At 39.0% G+C, this 25,050-nt stretch overlaps 1 protein-coding gene and 1 pseudogene across 2 annotated transcripts in view; one reads left to right on the top strand and one right to left on the bottom strand.

Annotated features, from left to right (window-relative positions):
* The window catches only part of AstA (allatostatin A), a 134,218-nt gene that overhangs the window by 81,940 nt on the left and 27,228 nt on the right, over positions 1-25,050 (bottom strand). For both annotated transcript variants that reach the window (XM_019043163.2, XM_019043162.2), the window contains exon 2: positions 17,523-17,575. The gene's annotated coding sequence lies outside the window, so the exon portion shown is untranslated. The remainder of the gene's footprint in view (positions 1-17,522; positions 17,576-25,050) is intronic.
* On the top strand, positions 20,135-22,892 carry LOC109031577 (ejaculatory bulb-specific protein 3-like; annotated as a pseudogene).

Below are 25,050 nucleotides of genomic sequence, written 5' to 3'. Positions count from 1 at the left end.
AAGATAAGAGTGAGATAAGTTTTTTTTTATTTTTTTATTTGCATATATACAGGTGAATGGTCACTGAATTCAGTGCAATGAGTTTGTGCATTATAATTTGATAAATTTGTGAAAACAACATCTAGCTGTGATCCATATTGTGCTGTTACAGAGTGTGACGGTAATGCTGAATGAATTTCGTATTTATTAAATAATTCATGATAAATTGTGTTTTCTTGCTTCAACACGTCATAATTGAAATCTCCTATAATTACAATTTTTGCAGCATAGGGTAAAAATTTAAGCATGGTATATGAACATTTCCATATGTTTAAATGGAAGGAAGACAGTGTTGCCAAATTGCTGAATCCGCTTTTGAACCAGCGCAGCTAGCCCATTAATATGAGTACATATTACCTTGTACAATCTAATTCTTCAACAAAACTCAACACGAGTCTTTCACATAGCAAGTAAAGTTGAATCTGTAAACTACAAACCTCCTTTTCCTGCGGAGAATCATGTGTAAAATTCTATCACATTTATTTTTCGTCTTTCACAAAATCATTAAGATTTATATGGGAAGTGAGTATAGTACTTCGTAAAAAATAGGAAGAAAATAAATGAGTTCAAAAAGCAGTATCTGATTTGTAAAGCGCCTCTTCATTTTCTTACAATTATCACAATTTAACCAATTTCACCAAATTTCTATTTGCATGAATAGAAGGATTTTCCATTCCACTATGTAACCGAGGAAACTGGGAGATTCTCCAATAAGATAGCATAGAGTCAGCAGTCAGCTGATAATTTTATCGCAACGGAACAGCAAAAAAATAAGACTTCAGTTTTTGAAAATGTGAAAGGATTAGAAATGCAAAAAATACAAAAAAAAAAAAAAAAAAAAAAAATACATATAATAATTAAGCATAAAGGTGAACACATACACAAACAAATTCGTGTTGGTGTGAGTCAAGTCTGCTCGGCCACCGGAAAGTGCTGCTCTCTAGTGTAGCAAACGAGGAACAATTAATCCTCAGTTGAATGAGGGAACGGAAATGTTCGACGGAGGGAAACTGTAACCCGCGAAAATTCAACTTTTAGACCTTGAAATCAATGGGATTTTGGCCGTTCCTCCGACGGCAACGAGAACCATCCACTTGTCGCCACGGACACTACCAATGCTAAAAGAAATCGATCGCAAAGAGCTCTCCCGAGTGGGCGAGCTCAAAAAAGGAAAAATGCTACGATTTTTGACAGAATTCAAGTTAGCACAAACCTACCTTGAAATTGTTAAAACTTGTAAAAAAATTCTCTTTCTTAATAATAATTCTTTGTAGCGGCAAATTCTTGCCATCCCGTTTAGAGATCTATTTTCCAAGTTATTTTGTTGGCATTTACCCGGGATTCGTTCATTCTGTCCTTTTTACAGTGTAATGATGCTCGGTTTGCCTTCCCGAATCATAATGTAAAGCACAAAAGGCTTCGTGTGGATAAAAGAACTTATTGCGGGGCAACATTTTTTTTTTTTTTTCATAACAGCATTCTTCTCGTTTTGAAAATTACAGCCCAGTATTAAGATTTTAGATTTTTAAATTTTTTTACTGTCTTTCCTCTAACTGAAGGAGGCTGAGTCTTCAGTCGAAACGTTTGGTATTATTTGTGTGATAAAAATCCTTGTTCCCCGTCGTTTAAAATGTTTATTTTTGTATATCTTGTCACGGGCAGCGGATCATCAAACATACCCAGATAAGACAGAAATATGTAGCCAATATTTAAACAATATTGTTTTGATATTTATGCAAACATTGGGCCAATATTGGTTAAATATTGAGTCAATGTTAAAAGTGCACACCATATTTCCTTTTGGCATAAATACTGTGTCATCACTTTAAAGTACTGTGGGATACTGTGTCAATACTGTGAAAATATTTTTTATAATATTTTGGGTAAACATATTATTTTTAAAAACAATAAATAAAGATTCCTTAATTATTTTTTTAAAAAAAAAAATTGATTAAAATATTATCAAAATATTGTCAGTGTTGTGTAAATATTGCGACAGTACTGACAATATTAGCCCAATATTGTAAAAATAGTATGTCTTATCTGGGTATCTCATCTTTTTTTAAGGAACGAGTATGAATACGACTCTCAAATATTTTCGTGACTCGCCTTTTTAAATTCAAAAATCAAGTGTAAATTAATAAGAGGATTGTTGTGCTCGATTGATGGGTCGAAGAGGCCAAATCGGACGAAAACACGACGCTCGGGCAGTGAACTCGGCAACCGCGGTGATAGATGAGAGTTTCAAAAGTTGCGCGGGTCCCAGCCGTAGCCGGAGTCGAGGGTTGGAAGTGGAAAAATGCGCGACAATGACTCATAGAGGGCCGAAATTGACTTCCATTTACATTTCCGGCTCGCGCTAGCGCCACCGCTTTCGCATCCGCAGATAGATGTCATCATTTGTAAACCAACGCGGCATCTCACGCCGTAATGAGATGACTCTTGAAACACCCCCCCCCCCCCCCCCATAGCTCACCCTGTCGCGCTACAAGTCCTTCTGGAAGGAGAAAAACGGCTAGACAAGATGTTTCAAAAACTACCAGTCACACGAGAGGAAGACAGCATGCTGATTATTGAGATTGATAGACAAAACGATAGATAAAGAAGACCAAGGGAAAATGGAGCGATATTAGTTGAAACGGGTGGATTTTTTAGATCTGCGGGCTGATTGTTGAAATTGATAGACAAAGTGATAGAAAAAGAAGATAAGGGGAAAATGAAACGAAATAAGATGGAACTGGTGGTTTTTTTTTAAACCTGCAGGCTGATTGTTGAAATTTATAGACAAAGCGATTGACAAAGAAGACATATGGAGTATGGAGCGATCCTGTTAGTTGCAACTGGTATGGTTGTTACAGACCAAGGGAGGATAACTGTCGGGTCTCTTGTCGGTTGCCATTAGTTTGTCCATTACTTACGCGCCTTTGTCCATTGCAACCACCCGCTACCACCAATAGGATCCCACCATTCCTTTTTGTCTTCTTTGTCTAGCACATTTTCTACCAATTTCAACAATCAACCCGCATAGTGAGGGAAATTATGGACTAACTACAGGATCCCTCGTGGATTGCCGTTGATCAGTATATACTAACTTCCTTTGTCCGTTCCAACCACTCGCTTCCACCAATAAGATCGCACCATTTTCTCTTCGTCCTCTTTGTCTATAGCTTTATCTATCAATTGCCCGCGGAACTTTCATACAACCAAAAGAGCAGTAACTTTAAAAAGATGGCGCTTAAATGGAGTATAACCAAAAAAATTGGTTCTATTTTAAATTGTAGTCCAAGTATGCTACGAAGTTTGTCGGATTAAACCTTCACATTGAGGTCTTTGGTGTGGGAGCATTGGAGCAGAGATGGTACAATGGATCGATGACCACGACTATTCTAAGGTCGAGTTTAATAGGAAGGAATTAATTTTTTTAGACAAACAAGGCTCGTGCTTGATCATTGTTTGGAATAATTTTATGAGCATATATCAACGGTGTAAGTCGGCAATCATATAACTCAGTTTGCGACGTCGCAGACTTCCTGTCATATGCTTTATTTTTAAAAGGAAAAATACTCATTGGCAATTCTTTAAAACTGCCGTGATTTTTCTTCTCTGTGCGAAGTAAATTCTGCAAAAACTCCAAGGAATGATGTCAATTTGTTCTCCTTTAAAAAGATAACATGGAGGCGGAGACCTTCAGACATCGATATGTGATTGCGGTCTTACACTGTCGATATAAAAAAATGCCGTCCCTTTCTCAAAATTAATTTGTTAATAGGAAATCACACCAAAAACACTTCCGTGTAAAAATGACCCGCCAAGCTAAAAATATAAATATTCGTCGCCTCAAAAGCAATGATATCAAATGAAGTAGACGCCAAGCAAATTTCCTGAATATAAATTGTAAGTTTCTCCTCCCTTCAACATTATTACCGGAAAAACGAAAATTATAGACAAAAAAAAATAATTTAAAAAAGGGATACAAATTTATCACCTTTTTTTGTAGTACAATTGTACAAAAAAAAATGATAAATTTGTATCGGTTTTTTTAAATTATTTTTTTTTGTCTATAATTTTCGTTTTTCCGGTAATAATGTTGAAGGGAGGAGAAACTTACAATTTATATTCAGGAAATTTGCTTGGCGTCTACTTCATTTGATATCATTGCTTTTGAGGCGACGAATATTTATATTTTTAGCTTGGCGGGTCATTTTTACACGGAAGTGTTTTTGGTGTGATATCATGAAGTTTTTCGTATAAATGATCACAAACAAATAAAAGGAGCAGAATAGTCTGATTTTTATACCTACTTTTATTTCGTTTTCAATCTAAGAGAGATTTGAAAACTTCTGCAGTGTCTGATAGGGTATAGGTATTGATGAGCACTTGAAAGGTACCTAATTAATGAAATATAATGTAATTTCTTGACATTTTTAAAGCAAATTTTTAATAAAAATATTGGCCCGAATTTTAGCATCTTCCTCGATTCGAGACCTCGTTTGGATCACCTCCAACTTTCACCTCCAACTTTCCTCAAGTGACTATCGCTGGAGGAAGTCTCGAGATTTTCGTAAGGGAGGTCCTGACGCCCCTTTAGGGAGATCTGAGGAAACTTTAAAAAAAGTGATGATTCTTTTTTCTGGCTGTAATTTTTTCACCAGGTGGGCGAGAAAAAAAAGCGTAGAAGGAAATTTTTTCTCATTGTCTTGATTCTCCTTCTTTTTCTAGAAACATTTCCATAAATTTATGCTATATTTCCCTTTAAAGAGAGACTAGAGGTCATGGATGTCCACTTTTATCCGAGCTGTCGATCATTCATCAAGTCATACTGAGCTGCTGTGTTCTTATTTCTTTTTCAAAAAAGACTTAAGAGAACTCCAGTCTTGCTTCTGAAATGACTTGAGTGACACGCTTTTGGAGACGACATAATTATGCCTTCATTGTCATTTACGCACTTATTTCGTCAAAAAGGATGTGAGCGGCCTGAGGCTTTTTGCCTCATAAACCTATGTACATTCTGACAAGAAAATACGTACGTGGCTTTCGGTTAATGTTCTAGAATGGCTTAAGGGGCATTTTTTTTTAAATGAGCTAAGTCATCCGATCCTGTATTTTTATTGTTCAAGTAAGATTTACAAACTAGGTTTTTTTTTTTTTTTTTTTTTTTTTACATGACTTGAGAGCCACGCTATTCCAAAACGACGTAAGTTCTGATTGGTCCGTGGTTAAACTACCCAACACTGAATTTTCGGTTTTTTAGTGAGAAAAATTTCTGAGTAACTCATTATTCCTCCATCCTTTCCTCTCATCTCTAGGTGCCTCTCTACAAAATAAACACAAAAATTAACACATCGGATCAAACGTGGCCATACTTTTTCAGTCAAATGAAGCCAAGAAAGGATAAATAATGGATCTCAGATTCCCAACAACTGAGAAATGAGTCTTACAGGAACATACTTAAAAATAATTTCCACTGGTTAGGCCTCCAAAGAAATGAACTCCTTGAGAAAATTAGAATTTATGTATCAGGCAAAATCCAGTGATAGCATGGGTACCTGGTATTGCTAAAACAGTGATGAACTATTTGAAAGCATGCACAAGGACACTAACAAAAATATGGACACGCATCCTTTGACATTGTGCACCTTGACCCTCAAAAAATAAAATAAAATTACCATAAAAACTAGAAAAGAAACGAATTAATGAGAAATGTTTTTAAGGCAGGGTAGAATTAAATGAAAAAATAAGTATTACCTACTTGAGTAGTCTATTCACAGATCCTGAAGTAACATAGATCAATTTTGTATGTCAAAAAAAATTATTTGATTGAGGAATTCAAATGTTACTGAGGAGAGGGAAAGAGATCACTTTTAACTTATGCGCACCTTCACCAAACTTATTATAGCAAAGCAGGTACTCAAACGAAAATGCATGTTTCAAGTCAAGGTTGACAAGGAGCTTAAAAGAAAAACTCTGTGCTCTGGAAGAGGGAAAGTTGAAAAGCATGATGTCATAAATACTCACAGGAAATTGAACTCTTTCCACGCGATATTGTAGAAGATTTGAAGGATGAGAGCGTATATGGATAAGAGAATTCAGAGGCTGATGTGTTGCGTTGAAATTGACAGCTGTGGACAATCAATCCATGGTCTCCGCAAATTTTTGAATATCAAATCAGCGGAGAACCATGATTTTTGAATGAGACAGCCATTAGCTACCTATGCAAACTGACAAGGTAAATTGCTTTCTGAAAAGGCAGCTAAGAATTGGCGATCTTGGTAATTTCTTGAATATGACGCTTGATGAGAATAGCATTCAAACCATGTCCCTTTGCTGCGACGAGATAGGATTAGCGAATATGACTCAGCAAGTACAGATTCTGGGTTCACTTTAATAACTTAGGGCCGGGATCAAACCACGCACATCTTGATTTCAAAGAAGTTTAAGCACTTAACATACCAACCCAAAGAAAAGCATCATGATAACAAAGTCCTTGATTATGCAATCAGTTCGGCGCCTGATGCTGTTAGAGCTTGCTCATCGCATGTTGAGACTAATGTCAATTTTCTGATCAGCTCTGAATCAGCACCACTTAATAACACGTTAATACATGATAACAGATGGCACCATTGGCGAGTTGTGACAAAAACAATACAAGAGCTTTATAGAAACATTACACTCAGCGAGCTCAACAACGCAACGCTTACTAGAATAAGACAGATTTTCATGAGCGATACGAAACACTTTCAATGCAGACAATGATCATGATTTTAGAGGCCACGTTGAAAACTAATAGTAAATCATGTTCAGTATCTGGAAGACGAAGAAGAATATCATCGTCATAGTCACAAATCAGTTTAATACAGTGTCGAGTGCTTAACATTGACTCGATAGAACTTGCGCTTGTGGAAACCAGCTGCCAACTCGGCGAATCACAATCAAGTGAGGGTATCGTTTATAATGCTTGATAAGTTACCTGAGAGAAAGAGATATTCCTTTCCTATAAATCACATGTAGATAGTACAGTAGGAATGAAATAATAAACCATGGGGTTTTATGGCTAGTACCTAGTTGAGATTGAGACGCGGATGTTTGGATGTGGCTACACCATCAACTTTTTCCGAAGAATAGGTAAACCACGCACTTCCGAAAATTTCCACTCAGAATTCATGATGGTATAAAGGTACATGATGATGATGAAAATAAGTAAGAGAAAACAAAGGCTTAGTCAAAGCATAGCAACAGTATAGGTAAAGGGGCTCTAGGTTTGTAGTCTGTATCAGCTGTTTCCTCAAAGACGATTGGGGTCCGGTGGAAGCTTCAAGTGCTTGAACTATGATTATTTAGGACTAAATCACATTTAGCAACATATGAACTACAGAGAAAAAGAATTAATAACTTTAAAACGATTACAATTCACACGTTTTTTGACAATAATTGACACTTGACACTGAACACCTGTGATAACAATAACAAAACCACGAATGGCCGCCGTGCCGTAATGGCATGCGAACTCTAGCGTCAGAAATAACTTACGACCCGGGAACTTATGAAAGAAGCCGCTAAACTTTAATATATTCCGAATAAATTCCCAAATTGTTCTTTTATTGACACTGAATGAGTTTATTCAAGTGTTTTTGTTTTGGTTTGATAAAAAAAGCGCGCTAACAATGAGAATCGGCAGCTATAACCAGGCCAGGAGTTCTAGAAAACGAAGGAAGTCCGGTAGCGTTTTATAATCTTTAAAACGTCATATCTCCGTTAATAATAAGTTTTGAAACATCAGACACCAAAAATTGTGACCTTTGAATCTTGAAGAATCATCATGCCAAATTTCAACATGATCCTTTGAGTAGTTTTTTTGCTACGGGGTGATAAAAGTTAAAAAGCAGCGAAAATCGGCAATTAACGAAGGAAGTCCGGTGGCGTTTTATAATCTTTAAAACGTCATATCTCCGTTAATAATAAGTTTTGAAACATCAGACACCAAAAGGTATGGCCTTTGAATCGTGAGGAATCATCATGCCAAATTTAAACATGATCCTTTGAGTAGTTTTTTTGCTACGGGGTGATAAAAGTTAAAAAGCAGCGAAAATCGGCAATTCCTAATATTTTCTGTAATGTATACCGTCGACCGACGGTTATCGGGTTATCGCCCCGCGTGTGTGTGGTTGCTGCAGAGTCGTTTGAAGGCGTTTTCCGGTCTTACTCTGGGAGGTTTTATTTGGTTGTTCTCCTTATATTTATATTTTTAGCTTGGCGGGGAGATCTACCGATCTCCGTGATCTGATCTGACCAACCGTACACTTGGTTTTTACATATTATTTGATAAAAGAAATAATCATTTCTTTTTTTCCTCTTTTCGTCTTCGCCTTCTACTTTTCCTTTCCATTTCTCTTTAACCTTCTTCTCCTTTTGTTCCCCACCAGAGTATGTCAGACTAGAGTTAAAGTTTCGACAAAATCAACGGCACTAGTTCGTCTCGCCAAGATGAAACCTGGTCCTAAAAATGGGTAAGCAATGTTGGTTTTTTTTGGCGCTCTCATTGACCAGCGGAGCAAGTTTAAGGGTCACCAATCATTCATTTTTTAGAACTCATATTAATTTATAATATCTATGTACGGCTTACACCGTATCTCTGGTTTGTTCCATTTCATTTCGCTATCGGTCCATTCTACTCCAATGAATGAAACCTATCTTGCTAGAACGATTCACTGCGTCGCTCTCCTAAAGGTTGCCAGGTTAAGCCATCAAAAGTGGATATATTTCACGTGGGGTCAAATGGGGAAAAGTGCTGTTTTCGCACAATCTGGCAGCAATGAACTCGGTCCTCCATATAACTCAATGCTATACTGGGTTCATCTCACCCTTACATCAGCCAAACAACGTATCAAGGTTGCTGGATAGTCCGATAAAATTTGGATAATTTACATGGGTTTAAATGAGGAGAATTCTGATATTTTTGCGCAATCTGGCAACCATGCAACAAGTTCAACTCGTGCAATGCACTCTCGGTACTCAGCCAAAAACTGAAGTAATTTTCATCGTCGGATGAGTGGTGAAATATTCTGTTCATCTCTGCTCATTACGACCGGATGTGAAGATATGAAGCTTGTCATGATGCCGCTGCGCTAATATAAAATTGAGTATTCGTATGTCTACTTCCGCGGACCGGAAATGGATGCTTCACACCATTGTCTGCTTCCGGTCAATAACTATGACATAGGGAGGTATTTTACGATCAAAGTTTTCGGTGAAGTGTTGCCTCTTTGTACGCTATTCTTTTGAATTTTGCGGAGGATATAGATATCGATGGCCAAGGCGCGAAACCACGTACCTCCATTACGGTGGCTTAAAATTTCCGCTCCTATTTTATCTTTTCGACGAGAGAAGTCAACTTCATAACCTGAAATTTACCTGACAGGGCGTATGAGTGCATTTTTTGAAGAAATTGAGATATTAAAGATTCCACCTGCTACCAGTCTTAAAATATATTTTGGGAAACATGCAACTCTGAATTGCAATTTTTAAGCATTAAAAATTCAGTTTGAAATTCCTTTCCACCATTAAGCTCAATGCAATTTAGAAACTTAAAACGCGCATTTCTTGAAATAGAAAAAAACTGGACTTACGCGCCTTTTCCCCCAAGCCCCTCAAATCCACCGAAAAAAAAGAATGCTGATCGAAGATTCTGGACGTAAATAAGTGTGTGGCAACTCACAAAACGCTAGAATTAACTGCCACAGCAGTTAGTTTTACATCTTAACATTATTAAAGTAACTGCTGTAACAGTTAATTCAGCGTTTTGTGAGTTTTTGCACACTTTTTTACATCCAGAAGTCGGTCTCCTGTGGTGTAGTGATTGTAGCGTCAGCTGTATGATCGGGAGATTCCGGGTTCGATTCCTCGCCAGGCGACCCGAGTTTGATGGTCTCGAACAATGGTTGTCTGGCACTAGTTCTAGGGTTGGGTGGGGACTGGACTAAAGCGCAACACCGATAAAAAAGGGATGATGGTGATTTAACATTCTGGATGTAAAAAAGTGTGCGACAACTCACAGAACGCTGAATTAACCGCCACAGCAGTTAGTTTTACATCTTGACATTGCTATAGTAACTGCTATAGCGGTTAATTCAGCATTTTGTGAGTGGTCGCACACTTTTTTACATCCAGAATTCATCATCGCTTTTTTTTCGGTGACGGATTAATCCTCGTGGGCTATTTGAAATAGTAAAAAAAAAAAATTATCCTTTTTTTTCGGTATATATTCAGTTGATTGATCAAACCGAGAAAAAAGTAACCCGATGTAACGATAAACACGGAAATTTTGACCGTACACGAGAGGTCGGGAGATGCAGGAACCGGCGTATGCACTCGACTGCGAGCCGAGAAAGTTTCCTTATAAATAGAATGGCCGGGAATTTCGCTTTAATAAGCGGAGCGCATTTTTGCGACTTTATTATCCCTGCCCGTGTTTCCAATCTGCCCGGCTCCCTCGCTTTGCAAGTTACCACGCGATTGTTTCATAATGTGCTCGACGTTAGACGTTAGACGTTAAATGCGCCTCCCGTTGCCGGATCCCGGATCCTTTCCGCCAGAGTGATTCCCTCGCTTTCCTCCGATTTAAAAATGAAATGAAAAAGAGGACGATTGATTCCTCCGTTCCCGAAGAGGATTGAGTGGGAACGTTACAACCGAGTCGACCGCAGAAGTTGCATTACGACTTCTGCTATCAGACAGACGTTCTGCAGTGCTGAGCAAAAACGTCCTAAATCCATCAAGATTTTCCCTCGGTTTTTGGAACTTAACACTTTGTAAAATAAAAACAGTTTCACCCGTGCACCTTACATTTTCAGGTTAAGTTCTTGATAGTTTTTGGGAGAGAATTCTGTAAAAATATTGTCCCAAGTTACACATGTTTTTCTGCTATGATAAATTGTTTCCAAAAAATGTAAAATGGCGTTTACGGCGTTTTCGCGTTGCTCGGCTGCGTTTTGTCACGGCACAGCATAGTATAGACGGTAAAAGGACGAAAAAACTCCAACTCCCATGGAGAACTATGTTATACTTCCATTTTCAAAATTATCTGTAAGGACGTCAATAGCCTGAGACGCTGAATGTCTTAAAATTATACTAACTAACTTGCTATAGTGGCCGCTATACGGACCAACTTCTTTAAGGCGCTTTGCGCTCTTTTAGATTCACCATCTCTCGTTTAGTCCAATTCTCTGCCAAATTAGAAATTCTCGCCATTGTTCAGGCCAAAGATATCAAATTTTCCCCATTGCCCCTTATCTTTTTGAGAGTTTTTCATGAGAATTTCATGAGCCGCCGCATGGCGCACATTTTCATTATTACACTTCAGCTAGCGTTGAGAGTTCGTTAATTACTTCACACGACCAATGTGTAATTTTAAAAGTCGAAAATTTAAAAAAAAATGTATATGTTATACGAGTTTCTCCGCCAGGTAGCTCTCTCCACTAGAAATCGTTCACCACCTGCCCGCCGGGAGCGCCGCGGCATGCTGCCAGAGCGAAACGCGCACTGACGCCTACAGGGCTGCTTCACGCATTGCGTAATGCTGGAAGTATCCCCTTAGGTTTGTAGGCACCCATGTGCGTTTCGAGCGGGCAACTCGCCGCGGCGCAGCGTGCTATAAACTTAGCAATTAATAGGTTAAGGTGTTAAAATCTTGGCAATTTGACATAAAATTCGAAATTAGCGACTCAAAAAACATCAGTAACGATATTTTCGTGATATTTCAGTCATTATCCGACTTATTTCTTCCCATTTTTGAGTTCAGGACCATAGTGCACAGCGGGCGGCGGCTCCTGAAATTCTCCCCTGTACTTAATCGCTTATCTTGCTTAACTCCCCGGTCTACCCTAATCTATAAAACCTGGGTCATATTTCCAAAATCTGCATAGAGGAGGTTCCTTGAGAGACTATCACCGGATGTTAGCCGTAAAAATCATGGATAATGGCCCAGTAGAATGCTTAAACGAACTGTGACAAAAAATGAAAATTTACGTTGTTGTGTAAGTGAAAGAGTTCGCAACTTTACGTTCTCTAACGTTCATAGTGGCGATTCTTGGGAATACCTAATAAGACTTAATTTAATGCGTAGTCCATGACAACATAGAATCAAATCCAAGAACTTCAAAACACGGGATACAAGGCTAAACAAGAGCTAGGGTGTTCCTTTTTTGCGTTGTTTCTTAGGTTTCGATTTTATTAAATTTTATTGCTGGTGAGATATTGCTCTAGTGAGAAAGAGCCTCCTGAAGGCTTATTTTGACGCGTTCTCACTAAAACCACATTAAAGTAACATTCAATAGGTAGGAGATTCTTAGCGGGCTGATTTAGAATCGATAGACCAAGTGATAGACAAATAAGGCAAAGGGGCAATGGAGCAATCTTATTGGTGGAAGTAGGGGTACATGTTTTAGACCAAGGGTAAAAATGATGGATTAACTTTAGGGTCTCTCTTGGGTTGCCGTTAGTTAGTTACCATCACCGGAAAAAAAAAACAAAAAAAAAGTATTGAATCTAGAGTCCAGACTTTTGAAAACATTGACAAGAAAAAATATTCTTGATTCAATCGGATTTTTGCTGGAATTGAAACGAAATCCGCTTTAATTAAGAGGCTTGGTTCTTGATTGAAGCTAGATTCTAATTGAATCAAGAGTACTTTTTCTTGTCGATTTTTTAAGAGTTTGAACTCTAGATCCAATGTGTTTTTTTTCCAGTGCATCTTTGTCCATTGCAACCACCTGCCTCCACCAATCGGATCGCTCCATTGTTTCCTTGTCTCCTCTGTCCATAGCTTTGTCTATCAATTTCAATAATCAGCCCACAGGTCGTTAAAAATACATCATCAGATGTAAAGGTAAGAAAAAGTTTCGTAATATCAGCATTGAGAGTTTCATAATTAATTTCTTGTATTTTTCATTATTGAATCTTCGATTTAGACCCTCTTTCCCGGTTTCAATCCAAAGTTACCAAGCGCTCTCGAGCCATACTACGATGAGGGTGGGGTGGGGGTGGCGGAGGCTTTCCTATTCTTTCGAGACTGCTCTCCGGTGAAAAATGGAATTCACCGAAAAAGTCATTCCACTAATGCCCCCTGGTCGATCTTCACAGAAGTGGTCGCTACTTCAATCATCTTTCATTTTTAATTCATTCGTCGGAATGCCAGTGGCGTGGCGTGAATTGCGATGTATCGATTGTTATGCCATTTAAACCTATAGAAAAGGATCGATAAACAGGGTGTTCGCAGCGAACACCTTAATAATCGATTCTTTATCATAGGTTTAAATGGCATAATAATCGATACATCGCAATTCACGCCACGCTACTGCGGAATGCAACGCCCGGAAGTCGCGTTTTTTCCTCTAGTTTTGGTCTGCGGTTACGGTGAGAGTTTTCTTTCTTTTCCCCCCTGCTTTTCCCGGTTTGGCCTGATTGATGAGAATCTCCGAATGGAACAATTCGGAATTAGTCTAGGTATTTTTTTCGGATTGAAAAACGCAACTGTCAAACAACCCCTTGAAATCTGGTTTGAAATCTTCCGCGCCGCCCCGTCCCGTTGTCAGGCTTTTGTTGCTCGGTGAAACCTGAGAACTTTAATACTACCTCTTTATCGGATTATCCGGAACTCATTTTGTGCCCAAGCTTAAGGAGAGAATGCGGTTGCACTTTTATTTTAATCCCTAAAACAATTATTCTTTGACATTCAGAAATTTCTTCAACCTTACCATGACCGCCTTGGATCTTCGAGACCGTTACATGGGATTTTTTGGGGGGAAAAAAACAAGCACATGCACACATATTGATGTTGAAATTCCCAAACCACATATCGCGGTTTGCGACGTTGCAGACTTCCTGTCATAGTTTATTTTTTAAATGGAGAACTACTCACCGTCAATTCCTGAAAACTTCCTTGATTTTACTCTTGGTGTGAGGCAAATTTCGGAAAAACTTCAAGGTATGATGTCCATTTGTTCTTCTTTTCAAAAATAAAATAGAGGCGGAGATTTTTACACACCGCAAACGAGATACGTGGTTTGGTAGTTTGGAAGTTTCAGTGTCGATGTGAGACTCTTGAATAAGACAGATGCATTGAAAATTAGAAGAAACTAATGAGGGAAAGAAGGAATGGTAGAAAAGGACGAAGAAGAAAAAGACAGTGGAGAAGAAGAGAAGAAGTTGAAGGAAAAGAAAGAAATTGGGACAAAAAGATAATGAGATAGAGGAAGAGTAAGATGGGGCAAGAGAAAGAAGAAGAGGAGGAGGAGGAGGAGGAGGAGGAAAAAGAGCACTAAAAGGGAGGAATGTAAAAATAATTCTTTTTTCCTCGTCTTTTCTTTATTTTTTTCCTCCTTCTCTTCATTCTTCTCCCTCCTCTTCTTTCGTTTCCTTTTTTGCCTCTTCTTATTTTTATTCATTTCCCCTATTCCTTCGTCTAATTTCTAATGCACCTCCATGTAATGTAGGTATGTTACAAGTCCTAAGCTATTGCTCGTGTGTGTTGAAACTCCCCGGGTAAGAGCGTGAAGGACTCGAGTCAGTCAGACAATGGTTAGAAATTTGACTAAATTTTGCAATGAGAAGCTGCTAATTACGGCTCATTTTAGAAACAACGTACGTGTTATTAGTTGCCTCATGCAGATAGATGCTTTCATGAATGATCGGGGAATAGATAAGTTCCTTTGGGAAAAAGTCAGTCCTACTTGGAATTTTTCACAAAACACGTAAAACTTGACTATTCGCTGAAGCCTTTGAGAAAATGTCCAATTTCGCCATTAACCTGCAGCAGATGCGATGCTCATGCATCGATGCCTTATGAGCTCGGCGTCGGAAGGGAAAGGGAGTTTCGGCTAAATTTTAATCCAATGAGGCAATTAAGGAGACAAGGCGCCAGCCGGGAGAGACATTTCGGACAAACGGCTGCCGTTAAAGAGGAGAAAGTTCCGGCGACAAAAGAGATAAGCGGAAAAGCCCCCCGAGAGGACAGCAGCCCGGCCAAAGGCCACTAAACAGGCTCATTAAAAGGCTATAGTCCATTGTTCCTTGCGTCATGGTCATTTTTGATACCGCGGCCGTGACGCTGAGTGACTTGACTTTTACTTTCCTTTTTTTTAACCGGCCTCAAATGAGCTTTTGAAAGCTTTTACTCTTCCTCTTGTTTTTTTTTCGGTGGAGGAACGCAAAATATCACGACGCGACGGTTCCAGGCGGCTTGAGCTTGCCCTTTGATCGAAAAATCTTCCCAAAAAACCTTATTATTCGTGATTTTCATAATTGTATTGCCTTTGAACCCCCTGCCGGCTGATTATTGAAATCGATAGAGAAAGATATAGACAAAGAAGACGTAGAGAGTATGGAATGATCCTATTGGTTGCAACTGGTGGTTATTACAGACTAAGGGGGGAAATGATTCATTATTGTAATTCATAATTGTATTGCCTCTGAACCCCCTGCCGACTGATTAATGAAATTGATAGACAAAGCAATAGATAAAGAAGACGTATATAGAGAGTATGGAACGATCCTATTGGTTGCAACTGGTGGTTATTACAGACTAAGGGGGGAAATGATGGACTAACCATCGCGGGTCTCTTGTTGGTTGCCGTTAGTTAGTCTATTACCTACCTCCTTTGTCCATTGCAATAGGATCCACCATTAGGATCCCTCTATATCCCTTTTTTCTTCACTGTCCATAGCTTCGTCTCTCAATTTCAACAGTTAGCTCGCTCCCTTATAATGTTTAACCGTTCACATCAACCCCCCCCCCCCCCCCCCCCGAACATGTCTGGCTACGCCGCTGATCAATCGATGACTAAAATTCAAAATAAACACTTCCATTGCAACGTCTGAAAATCTCCGATTATGTTTCACTGATGACAATATATTTTAGAAACCTTGAGGTGCTTCTTCCTTATAGTGTAAAAGTTAATTTCGGGATTCAAATCGCAGATTCGCTCTATAATGACCCGCCATGGTTGACCGAAGAGCTAAGCGATTGGCTTAGCAGGCCTCATTCATAATTTGCAAAAACTTGAGAGCTCATCCCGATGTTAAACAGTCATCGTTTGGCGAATTTTATACTCTACAAGTTACTCACCGATCATCACTACGCGGAAAGTAGCGTTGACCTCCGAACTGCTTTTGCCTCACCCTATCATACTGCCTAGATTTTCAGTTTGGAAACTGCAGGGTCACTAAGATCTCTGGTTTTATTTCCATAGAAAGGCTAACACTAAAATTTTTTTTCAAAAATGGCAAAAATATTACCCCAAATTTTTTCGGAAGTCTGAAGCGGATTCGCAGAGTATTTCGTGTAAAACTTTCGGGAGTTTTCTTGCAGTTAAATTAAAAAATAATAGAGATCCGCAACGTGGTTATTGAGGATGCGGGTTTTCTGACGTCATCTATATCGATGTGTGACCGTCCGTAGGGAGGTAAAGGAACCTCAGTCCACGAAGACTTGACATTGAGTTATTAATAGTCGATACCAAACATATGACGGAGCAGGGCTCTTAGAGTATGGTAAGCGTAGCCGGATGCACGACTTCACTGATAGAAATCAAGTAATCGTCACTGGATTTCCTGGAGACCGCACCTAAGTTACATTCCTACTAACCGCTGACATTCGTTTTTATACGTGTGTTTTTGCACTTCAGGAAGTTTCAACTTTCCAACGTTTGATTTTACACGTATACGAATATTTTGGTTCTGTTCGAGTACGATGTTAAGACCTCATATACACCTCGGCTTTTTAACTGTTTGTGATATTTGCGTTTCGTGTTTGGAAGGTTTTTTTTTAGATCTGAAAATCGACAGCTATGTAGGTTACACCGACGCGGCTCGCTGGCGGAGCAAATAATGGTGGCGTCACTTGAAGAAGTTTGGTCGGTGACTGACCTCGTCCTTTGAGTAATTATTGTGAGTGTCGTCAAATAAACGTACTCTATTTATAGATCGAAAGAACACGGTTAGACAAAAATAATAGAAGCTATGATATACATTCAGGTGAATCTTAGTATGTTTTCCAGTGGCGTGGTGTGAATTGCGGTGTATCGATTGTTATGCCATTTAAACCTATGGTAAAGAATCGAGTATTAAGGTGTTCGCTGCGAACACTCTGTCTATCGATCCTTTTCCATAGGTTTAAATGGCATAACAATCGATATATCGCAATTCACGCCACGCTACTGATGCTTTCGATGTACTCGGACTCATTATTTACGGCTTGTTGAATCGTTGAGTTGTAATCGACCAGACTCTGCAAGACAACATTTGCGGAGTCTAATCAGACTTGTTAGACTAAATTGACCGTGGAGAATAAAACTCTCCAAATCCACATTTTCACTGGTACATCCAAAACTACAAGATTTTCAACATTTTAAAGTATTTCACTCCTATAAGGACATAAAATCCCTTCCTCTGTGAAGGAAATTAATAAAATTTACAAATTGTATCTTTCTTACCTCTTATGTGCTTAGTTTGTGACGGTCAAAGATTACACAGTGAAATGGTCTGCCTGAAAACAGAAATTAACGATCAGAATTAAACATTTGGTATTTAAAGCGGAATAAAATCACCTGTAGGATATGCCATGCCCGGATTTAGTTTTTTGCTGCACCGTGCAACAGGAATTTTGCCTTCCACTGACCAAATCTCATCATAATACTGCAATTCCATTGTAGAAAAAAATTAATGCTTTAATTATATTTTATTGAATGTATATATAGATGCACAAGTCGCTTTTACAGCGCGCCCGAGCGCTCTGCGACACCTAATCGCCACCCTTGTCTATCAAAACAGAGGTCATTGGATAAATTGCGTTCAACGTCCGGCGATGACAGATTGTCGAAGGAGTTACTAAATTGGGCCTCTCCTGGTAGGGGACGTTCAGTGAAGTCGTGGATAGGTGGCATTCAAGATGGAATTTTATTGAATGTATATTGCAAGATTATTTCAATATTTCCGTTGCACTATGCTACTTTGGTGATAGCTGTGTCACAAAATTGAAACACAGCGTTGACATTCCTATACGCGGAAAAAGTTCTCGGCGCGTGGCGGTAAGGATAAACCGAACATATGATCCGTGAACCAAATAGGTTGCGAATTCAGGGAAACAAGCATAATGGTCTATTTGCTCGTTCAAGTAAGGAGGAATATCGGTTGTCGTAAGACTTGCTCGGAAAGCGAGAGCCACTACGTGGGTACTCACTTCATTTTCAGGCCACACAGAGCACAGAGGCGTGGAAGGTGACGTTTTAATTTCGCAGATGGGGTTGCGATAAGTGGGCACGTGTTTATTACACCTCACTCGTCAATATTAAGAAAGTGTCATCCGTGCGAAATTGATAGCATGCAGCGTTGCCATACACCGATGAAGACACATTTGAGCCTATCATTGGGGGGAAAAAAAATTTCACGTCGGAGACACAATGCAGGTTCACAGTGAAAAAAATTAATCAAAATATTCTGTGTAAGAAATAAAACACGAAGAAATTGTTGGGAAAAAAGCTGTTGGTTGAATTTTTGTGTTAGTTCTCCCTGTGTCGAATCGACAAAATCTTTGTGTTGAAAATCTGTGACCTCGTTAAAAATTAGTCGTCAGCTTCAGCGGGCTGACTGTTGAAATTGGCAGACAAAGCTATAGACAAAATAGACAAAAAGGATATGGAGGGATCCTAGTGGTGCGTAAGCGGGTGGTTACAATGGACAAAGGAGGTAGGTAATAGACTAACTAACGGCAACCCACGGGGAGACCCTTTAGTTAGTCCATCATTTCCTCCCTTTAGTCTATAAAAACCACTCATTTCAACCAATCGGATTGCTCTATACACCTTATATCTTCTTTGTCTATCATTTTGTCTATTAATTTCAAAATCAGCCCGCACCTGGATCGCATCGGTGGAAATCTAGTGCGCTAGCCACTCGCAAATCGCGGATCGTCTAATTTAGACGAAGTTTCACAGCGTCATCCCCCTCACGAAAGAACGTAACTAAAATTCAATGTTGCCAAATTTCCTCGTGTGCATTGCATTTTCACTAGTAGAATCTCAGGTGTCTCTGACTAAAAATTCCACTAATTTTCCGTCTAATCTTACGCAATAATCAGAAAAATTTTCGACAAAAATTGCGTAGGTACATTCTTGTAAAAAATTGAATAGTTCGAGCCAATTTCGCAACCTTGGAGTAGGGTTACGTTCCTTCATCCGAGAACGACGACAGAATCACATCCAGTCACGTTTCGGAAAAATTAGTTAGAATTCAGTAGTTTTGAAGCGAGGAGCCTGGAGGACAAGGCACATAAGTGCAGTTTTTTAAAAAAAATTAGATATTAATGATTTCAAATAAAACTAGTTTTAATGCAAATTCTGCGAAAAATTCGCCCCAAAATCCCAACCTTTAAGCATCCAAATTCAGTTTGAACTTTCTCTCTACCACAGGGACCCGTGTAATTTCGAAACTTCAAACACGTATACTTCTCGAGGTAGCAAAAACTGCACTTATGAGCCTTGTCCTCCAAGCCCCTCAATTCAACTAATCGTAAATTTTCTCCTGTCAAAAATTCAAAGTTTAGAGACAATATTTTGAAAGTGACAACAGTCGTCAGACTTTGGCTTCCACAGTGAGAGTCATGGAAAAATGAAACATCTAATCTTCTTTACCTGGCCCAAACTTGACGCGACCTGCAATTCGTTCCTTACTCGGTTCAGTTTCCTCACAAGTTTAAACTATCATCGCGAGTTTTTTAATGCATTTTTTTTTTATCTTACTGCTAGTTCCGAAACTGTAAGTTCCGTTCCACTCATCGCCACATCGCGAATCTCCCACAGAAGAATTAATTAACCCTCAAACTACCGAATCCAATTTTTTGCGATTTTTTGCACAGCCATGAAAACGAATGCTCCCGGTGACCTTTTCGTGTCCAATAGTGACCATTTCATCTATCTTTTTCTCACGCAGTGCAATCAGCAAAATTCACGCACATGTATCAATATAAAAGCAGACAATCCCGTGGCTAAACCATCAGTTCTTCGATCAGTCTCAAGATCCTCACATCTTCCCCAGTGTTTGTGTGTTTTACTAGTGTTCCATCATGCATTTATTATCCGTGGTCGTTATGGTCTGCTGCCTTCGTGGCCGCCGTACTGGCGGCGCCGGCCGAATTTTACACCTCGCAATTTGACAACATCGACATTGAAAGCATCTTGCGAAATGAAAAGCTCCTCGATAACTACTTCAAGTGCCTCATGGACGAGGGACCCTGCACCAGCGAGGGACGTTTTCTCAAAAGTAAGTTCACGCTTATGTTGAACACTAAAAGAAAATTTCGATTGTGCGAGGCAGAAGTTCGATATCGACCACAAAACGTTTGATCCAACAAACCGAATGACCACCTCGAACTTCTTTCCTTAGTTTGTTTACTTGTAAAAGTTTCGTTAGACAAATCGAAAGTTTGGTTTGATGGCTATAGATGGCTTGGTTGACGCTCATTATTACGCAGTTCTTATGATCGGTTATTTTTTCTCATTTTTCTCTCCGGTTCTTTGTTTCTGATGTACTCATGGACACAAGACGTTAAAAATATTCGATCATAAAAACTTGAATAGAAGAACAGTAGAATCAAAATCGTTAGGTTGATTCTGATATAATTTACTGCAAGTTAGTATATCGACGATGAAACTACCAGACCAGGTATCTTGTTTGCGGTGTTTAAAAATCTCCGCTCCCATTTTATTCTTTTGACGGAGAACAAATCAATTTCGCTCCTTGAAGTAGTTTTCACAGAATTTGTATCGCACAGAGAAGAAAAATCACGGAAGTTTTGAAAAATTGACGTTGAGTGGTTTTCCGTGTAAATAACGAAGTATGAGAGAAAATCTACAACGTCGCAAAGCGAGATACGTGGTCTCGTAGTTTCACCGTTGATATCCTCGATCAGACAGGGTATTCATCAAAAATATTATTGGATTGATAAATGGACTGCATCTTGCAATTAGGAACTATTTCTATCCTTCTTCATAAAAGCCCTTATCCACATAAGAAAATGAAGGCATTAGCGTTGTTTCTAAAATGAGTCAGAAAAAAAAAGTTTTCAATCGCAAAATGTGATTAAAATATTGCTCCTTGGGGCATGTACGTGTTCTGGCCTACATCGAAAATTGAAGGCGAGATAGCGGTGTGTGTAATCTCCACTTCTTCTCAATGTCATATTGCATCCCATAAAAGTTAAACCAGATAAGGCCATTGGCGTTCATATCTGTGCTTTATGAAGGATAATAAGCTAACGACCGAGGACACATTATTCTTGATACTCTCCTTTAAATCGCATCTATGCACAAGTCACGATTTTATCGATCGCATGAAGTTTTACGAAGTTATTGTGGTGGGATTTGGGCATGTATATGTGATTTACGATCACTACATTCGATGCAATGATTGTTACAGATTTATTGCCTGATGCACTGAACACTAAATGCGCCAAATGCACGGACAAACAAAAGAAGATTGCTCGTAGAGTGATGACGTTCTACTTCGACAAGTATCCTGCCAACGCCGCCAGGGCTATCAAAAAGTACGACCCCGAGAACAAACTTAAGGATGGTCTCGAAAAGGCGCTTCTTGGAGCCCGTTAAACAAGCGTTTTAGAGAATAACCATTTCCTGCCTGACATGAATATCAGTTACCATTTTCCTTTCGGAGGGATGTATAATGTATTTCTATCCAACTGCCATGAGCTCGCATGAGTTTAAAGCCATAGTCAGCATGGTAAATTGGTCGCAAAGCAAATATTTGCGAGGTATTCCAATTTGCTAATAATAATGAGCAAATCATTCTTAAGGTGATTCGATGGACGCCATATTTTGTGTCGGAGCGGCATGCGATAATCGCATCAATTGGTTCCATTTTTTCAGCTACTCGTCATTTTTCTCCAATTTTGAGATCGCAATTCTGTTGTCAAGAGACTAAAGCACTCACTTACCAATTTTAACAAAGAAATTCAACGTAAAAAAGGCGTGGTTTTTTTAGAGAGAAAATTCGAGCGCAGGTTCGATATCAGTATCGAATGTGATGTTTTCTCTCTGAAAAAAACACGCCTTTATTACGTTGAATTTCTTTGTTAAAATTGGTGAGTGCTTTAGTCTCCAGACAACAGAATTGCGATCTCAAAATTGGAGAAAAATGACGAGTAGCTGAAAAAATGGAACCAGTTGATGCGACATATCGCATGCCGTTCTGACACAAAATATGGCGTCCATCGAATCACCTTAAGCATCTAAAGTTTTTCCGGCTGTGATTGTGAATTAATCATCGTTTGGTACGATAAAGTTGAGAGAACATCGATAGCTAAAGGCGAAAAATTCTCATTTCAATGGCATCGTTATAAAATCATTAATTATGTTGAGAAAAACCAATTAAAATTTTTTCTTAAAATTTTCTGTGACTCACCTAAGATGAGTCACAGAAAATTGCAGTAGCAACTGCTGGTTATTTCTCCTCTAAAAAAAATATAAAATGAGCAGAAAGTTGTAATGTTGTAATCTGAGATGCGAATTTTTCGACTTAAGCCATCGATACCCAATTTCAATGCTGATATCAAAATTTTTAAATTTAAAAATATTCATCAAGTTCCCTCAAGACAGGACCATAGCTTTGACCAAGCCTTTTAACTTCAATAAATCCCTTTTTAGCGACTAGAATTACCGTTAGACTGCTCATTTGCCGTGCTCAAATGATCCGCAAGTCTAGCGAGTGTCATGTAAATGTTGTGTGTGTGTATTATTATGTACATTATTTAATTTATTATTTTATAAATATATCAAGGAATCAAAGGAAAATTAAATAATAATAATATCATAAAGTCGATTTTGCCTTTTGCTCTCCAAATCACCATCAAAAATTAGATTTTTTAATCCTGACTTGTCATCGGAGATTCTTGCTAAAGTTACTTAAATAATTCATTAATTACGTTGTAGTAGGTATACATTTTCAACCTATACTCTTGCCTCGTGAATAGTCATATTTCCTCCCAACAGATATTTTATCAGAACAAAATTCACTAAAGTTTACTAACAATGTGCGATCCACCCAAGGACGAAGATAGACCCACTATCGTAGTAAATTGACATAAGGAGGGAACTTTTGCTTTTGGGAATTCATCAGTTTCTTTTTGACGTATTAGCGCCCATCTTATATTCTCGTTGACTGTGTAGCAAAGTGGGAAGATTGTATTGAGGAGTAAGCATCGGCATTCAAGTACTCTGCAACTTCACCTAATAGCAGCTTGTCTGCCAGACAACACATTGCTAACAAAGCGGCAATCTCATAGGTAACGCGATAGAGCACTAGTAGCGGAAGTTTCTACCTGTCACAAAAATATTTGTAAAGGTCTCCATTTGTAATAGGTTTTTCTCTGTGCAGATTGCAGGGTCCCATCTTATATTTTTCCCAAAATGAACGGGTTGTGTCGTTCCTCAAACGAAAGAGCGTAACTAAATCTTAACGTTACGAGATTGCCTCTTGCAAGTTCTCACTTATTCAGCCCATAGTAATTGGTGGAAATTTTTGACTGAAAATACCACGGATCTCTCCTCGGATTACCTGCTGAAGTCTGCTTTTTGGATGAAAATTCTACATTCAAATTGTAAAATATTGAATCGTTCGCGTCAGTTCAGCAATCTTGGAGCATAGTAACGTCCACTGGAAAAAAAAGCACATAGGATCTAGAGTCCAGACTCTTGAAAACATTGACAAGAAAAAGGACTCTTGATTCAATCAGATTTAAGCTTAAATCGAGAACCAAGCCTCTTAATTTGAGCGGATTTTCTTTTGATTTAAGCTTAAATCTGATTGAATCAAGAGTCATTTTTCTTGTCAACGTTTTCAAGGGTCTGGACTCTAGATCCAATGTGTTTTTTTCCCAGTGTCCCTTTTTTTGGGAGGAAAAAGTCGAAATATGGTAAATGAAATCATGTAATCATTAATTAAAGTCACTAAAGAAAATGTGTAAATGGACCGCACAAATCATATGCACCCGATTCCTTTTGATTTAATTCATTTTTAAATAGTTCATTGCAGAATAATTACACCCGTAGACTCGATTCTGGTCCGATTCATTTTGATGGCCGAAGTGCGGAACCGCGTATCTAAATTGCAGTGTTTCAAATTTTCCGCAACTCTTTAATTTTTTCGAAGAGGAATAAACTAACTGCATAGCTTGAAATTTTCACAGAATAATCTGCAAATCGAGAAGAAAAAACAAGAAAGATTTGAAAAAATTACGTTGGCTAGTTTCCGAAAGAAAAAATGAAGTACGGCAGGGAGTCTACGACGTCACAAATGGAGATACGCGGTTTCACGCTTTGACCACAGGTTTGATGTGTGAAACGGGGTGAAAAAAAGGACGCAAACGAGGAAGTTTGCAGTTGGGGCCGTTAAATCACGTAAAATGCACGTGGACGTGTTTCCGGCAGGGCGACGCGACACGTCTTCGAATGTGTATTACTTAGTTGTCCGAAGTTTTTGCCGCGGGGCGCCACCAAGCTCGTTTAGTCGTGGATCATAGGGGTGGTGGACCGGGGGGGGGGTGCAAGGGCGGCGGGGGTTAGGGACAGGGGGAGCGTCACGAGAGATTTCCCACGCGCGATGCCTCTTGATGTGTTGCAGACGATCCTGTGGCGTGGCGTGCTTTGCGATGTATCGATCAATCTACCGTTTAAACCTATGGAAAAGGATCGATTATTAGGGCGTTCGCAGCGAACACTTTAATAATCGATTCTTTACCTTAGCTTCAAATTGGGAAATATCGATAATTGATCACTCACGCCTCGCCTCTGAGACGGTCTTCGGTCGCTTATCTTTACTTGAGCGGATTGTATACATGCACTTGAGGAGAATAGTGTTAACGCCATCAGTGTCGCACAACACTTACGTGCTTCTTCTCTGGCGAGTCGATCTTTCATCCAGTGGCGTGGCGTGAATGATCGATTATCGATA

This window comes from Bemisia tabaci, chromosome 4 (assembly GCF_918797505.1).
Source record: "Bemisia tabaci chromosome 4, PGI_BMITA_v3".
NCBI lineage: Eukaryota > Metazoa > Arthropoda > Insecta > Hemiptera > Aleyrodidae > Bemisia > Bemisia tabaci.
This window is presented reverse-complemented; position numbering and strand designations above follow the sequence as displayed.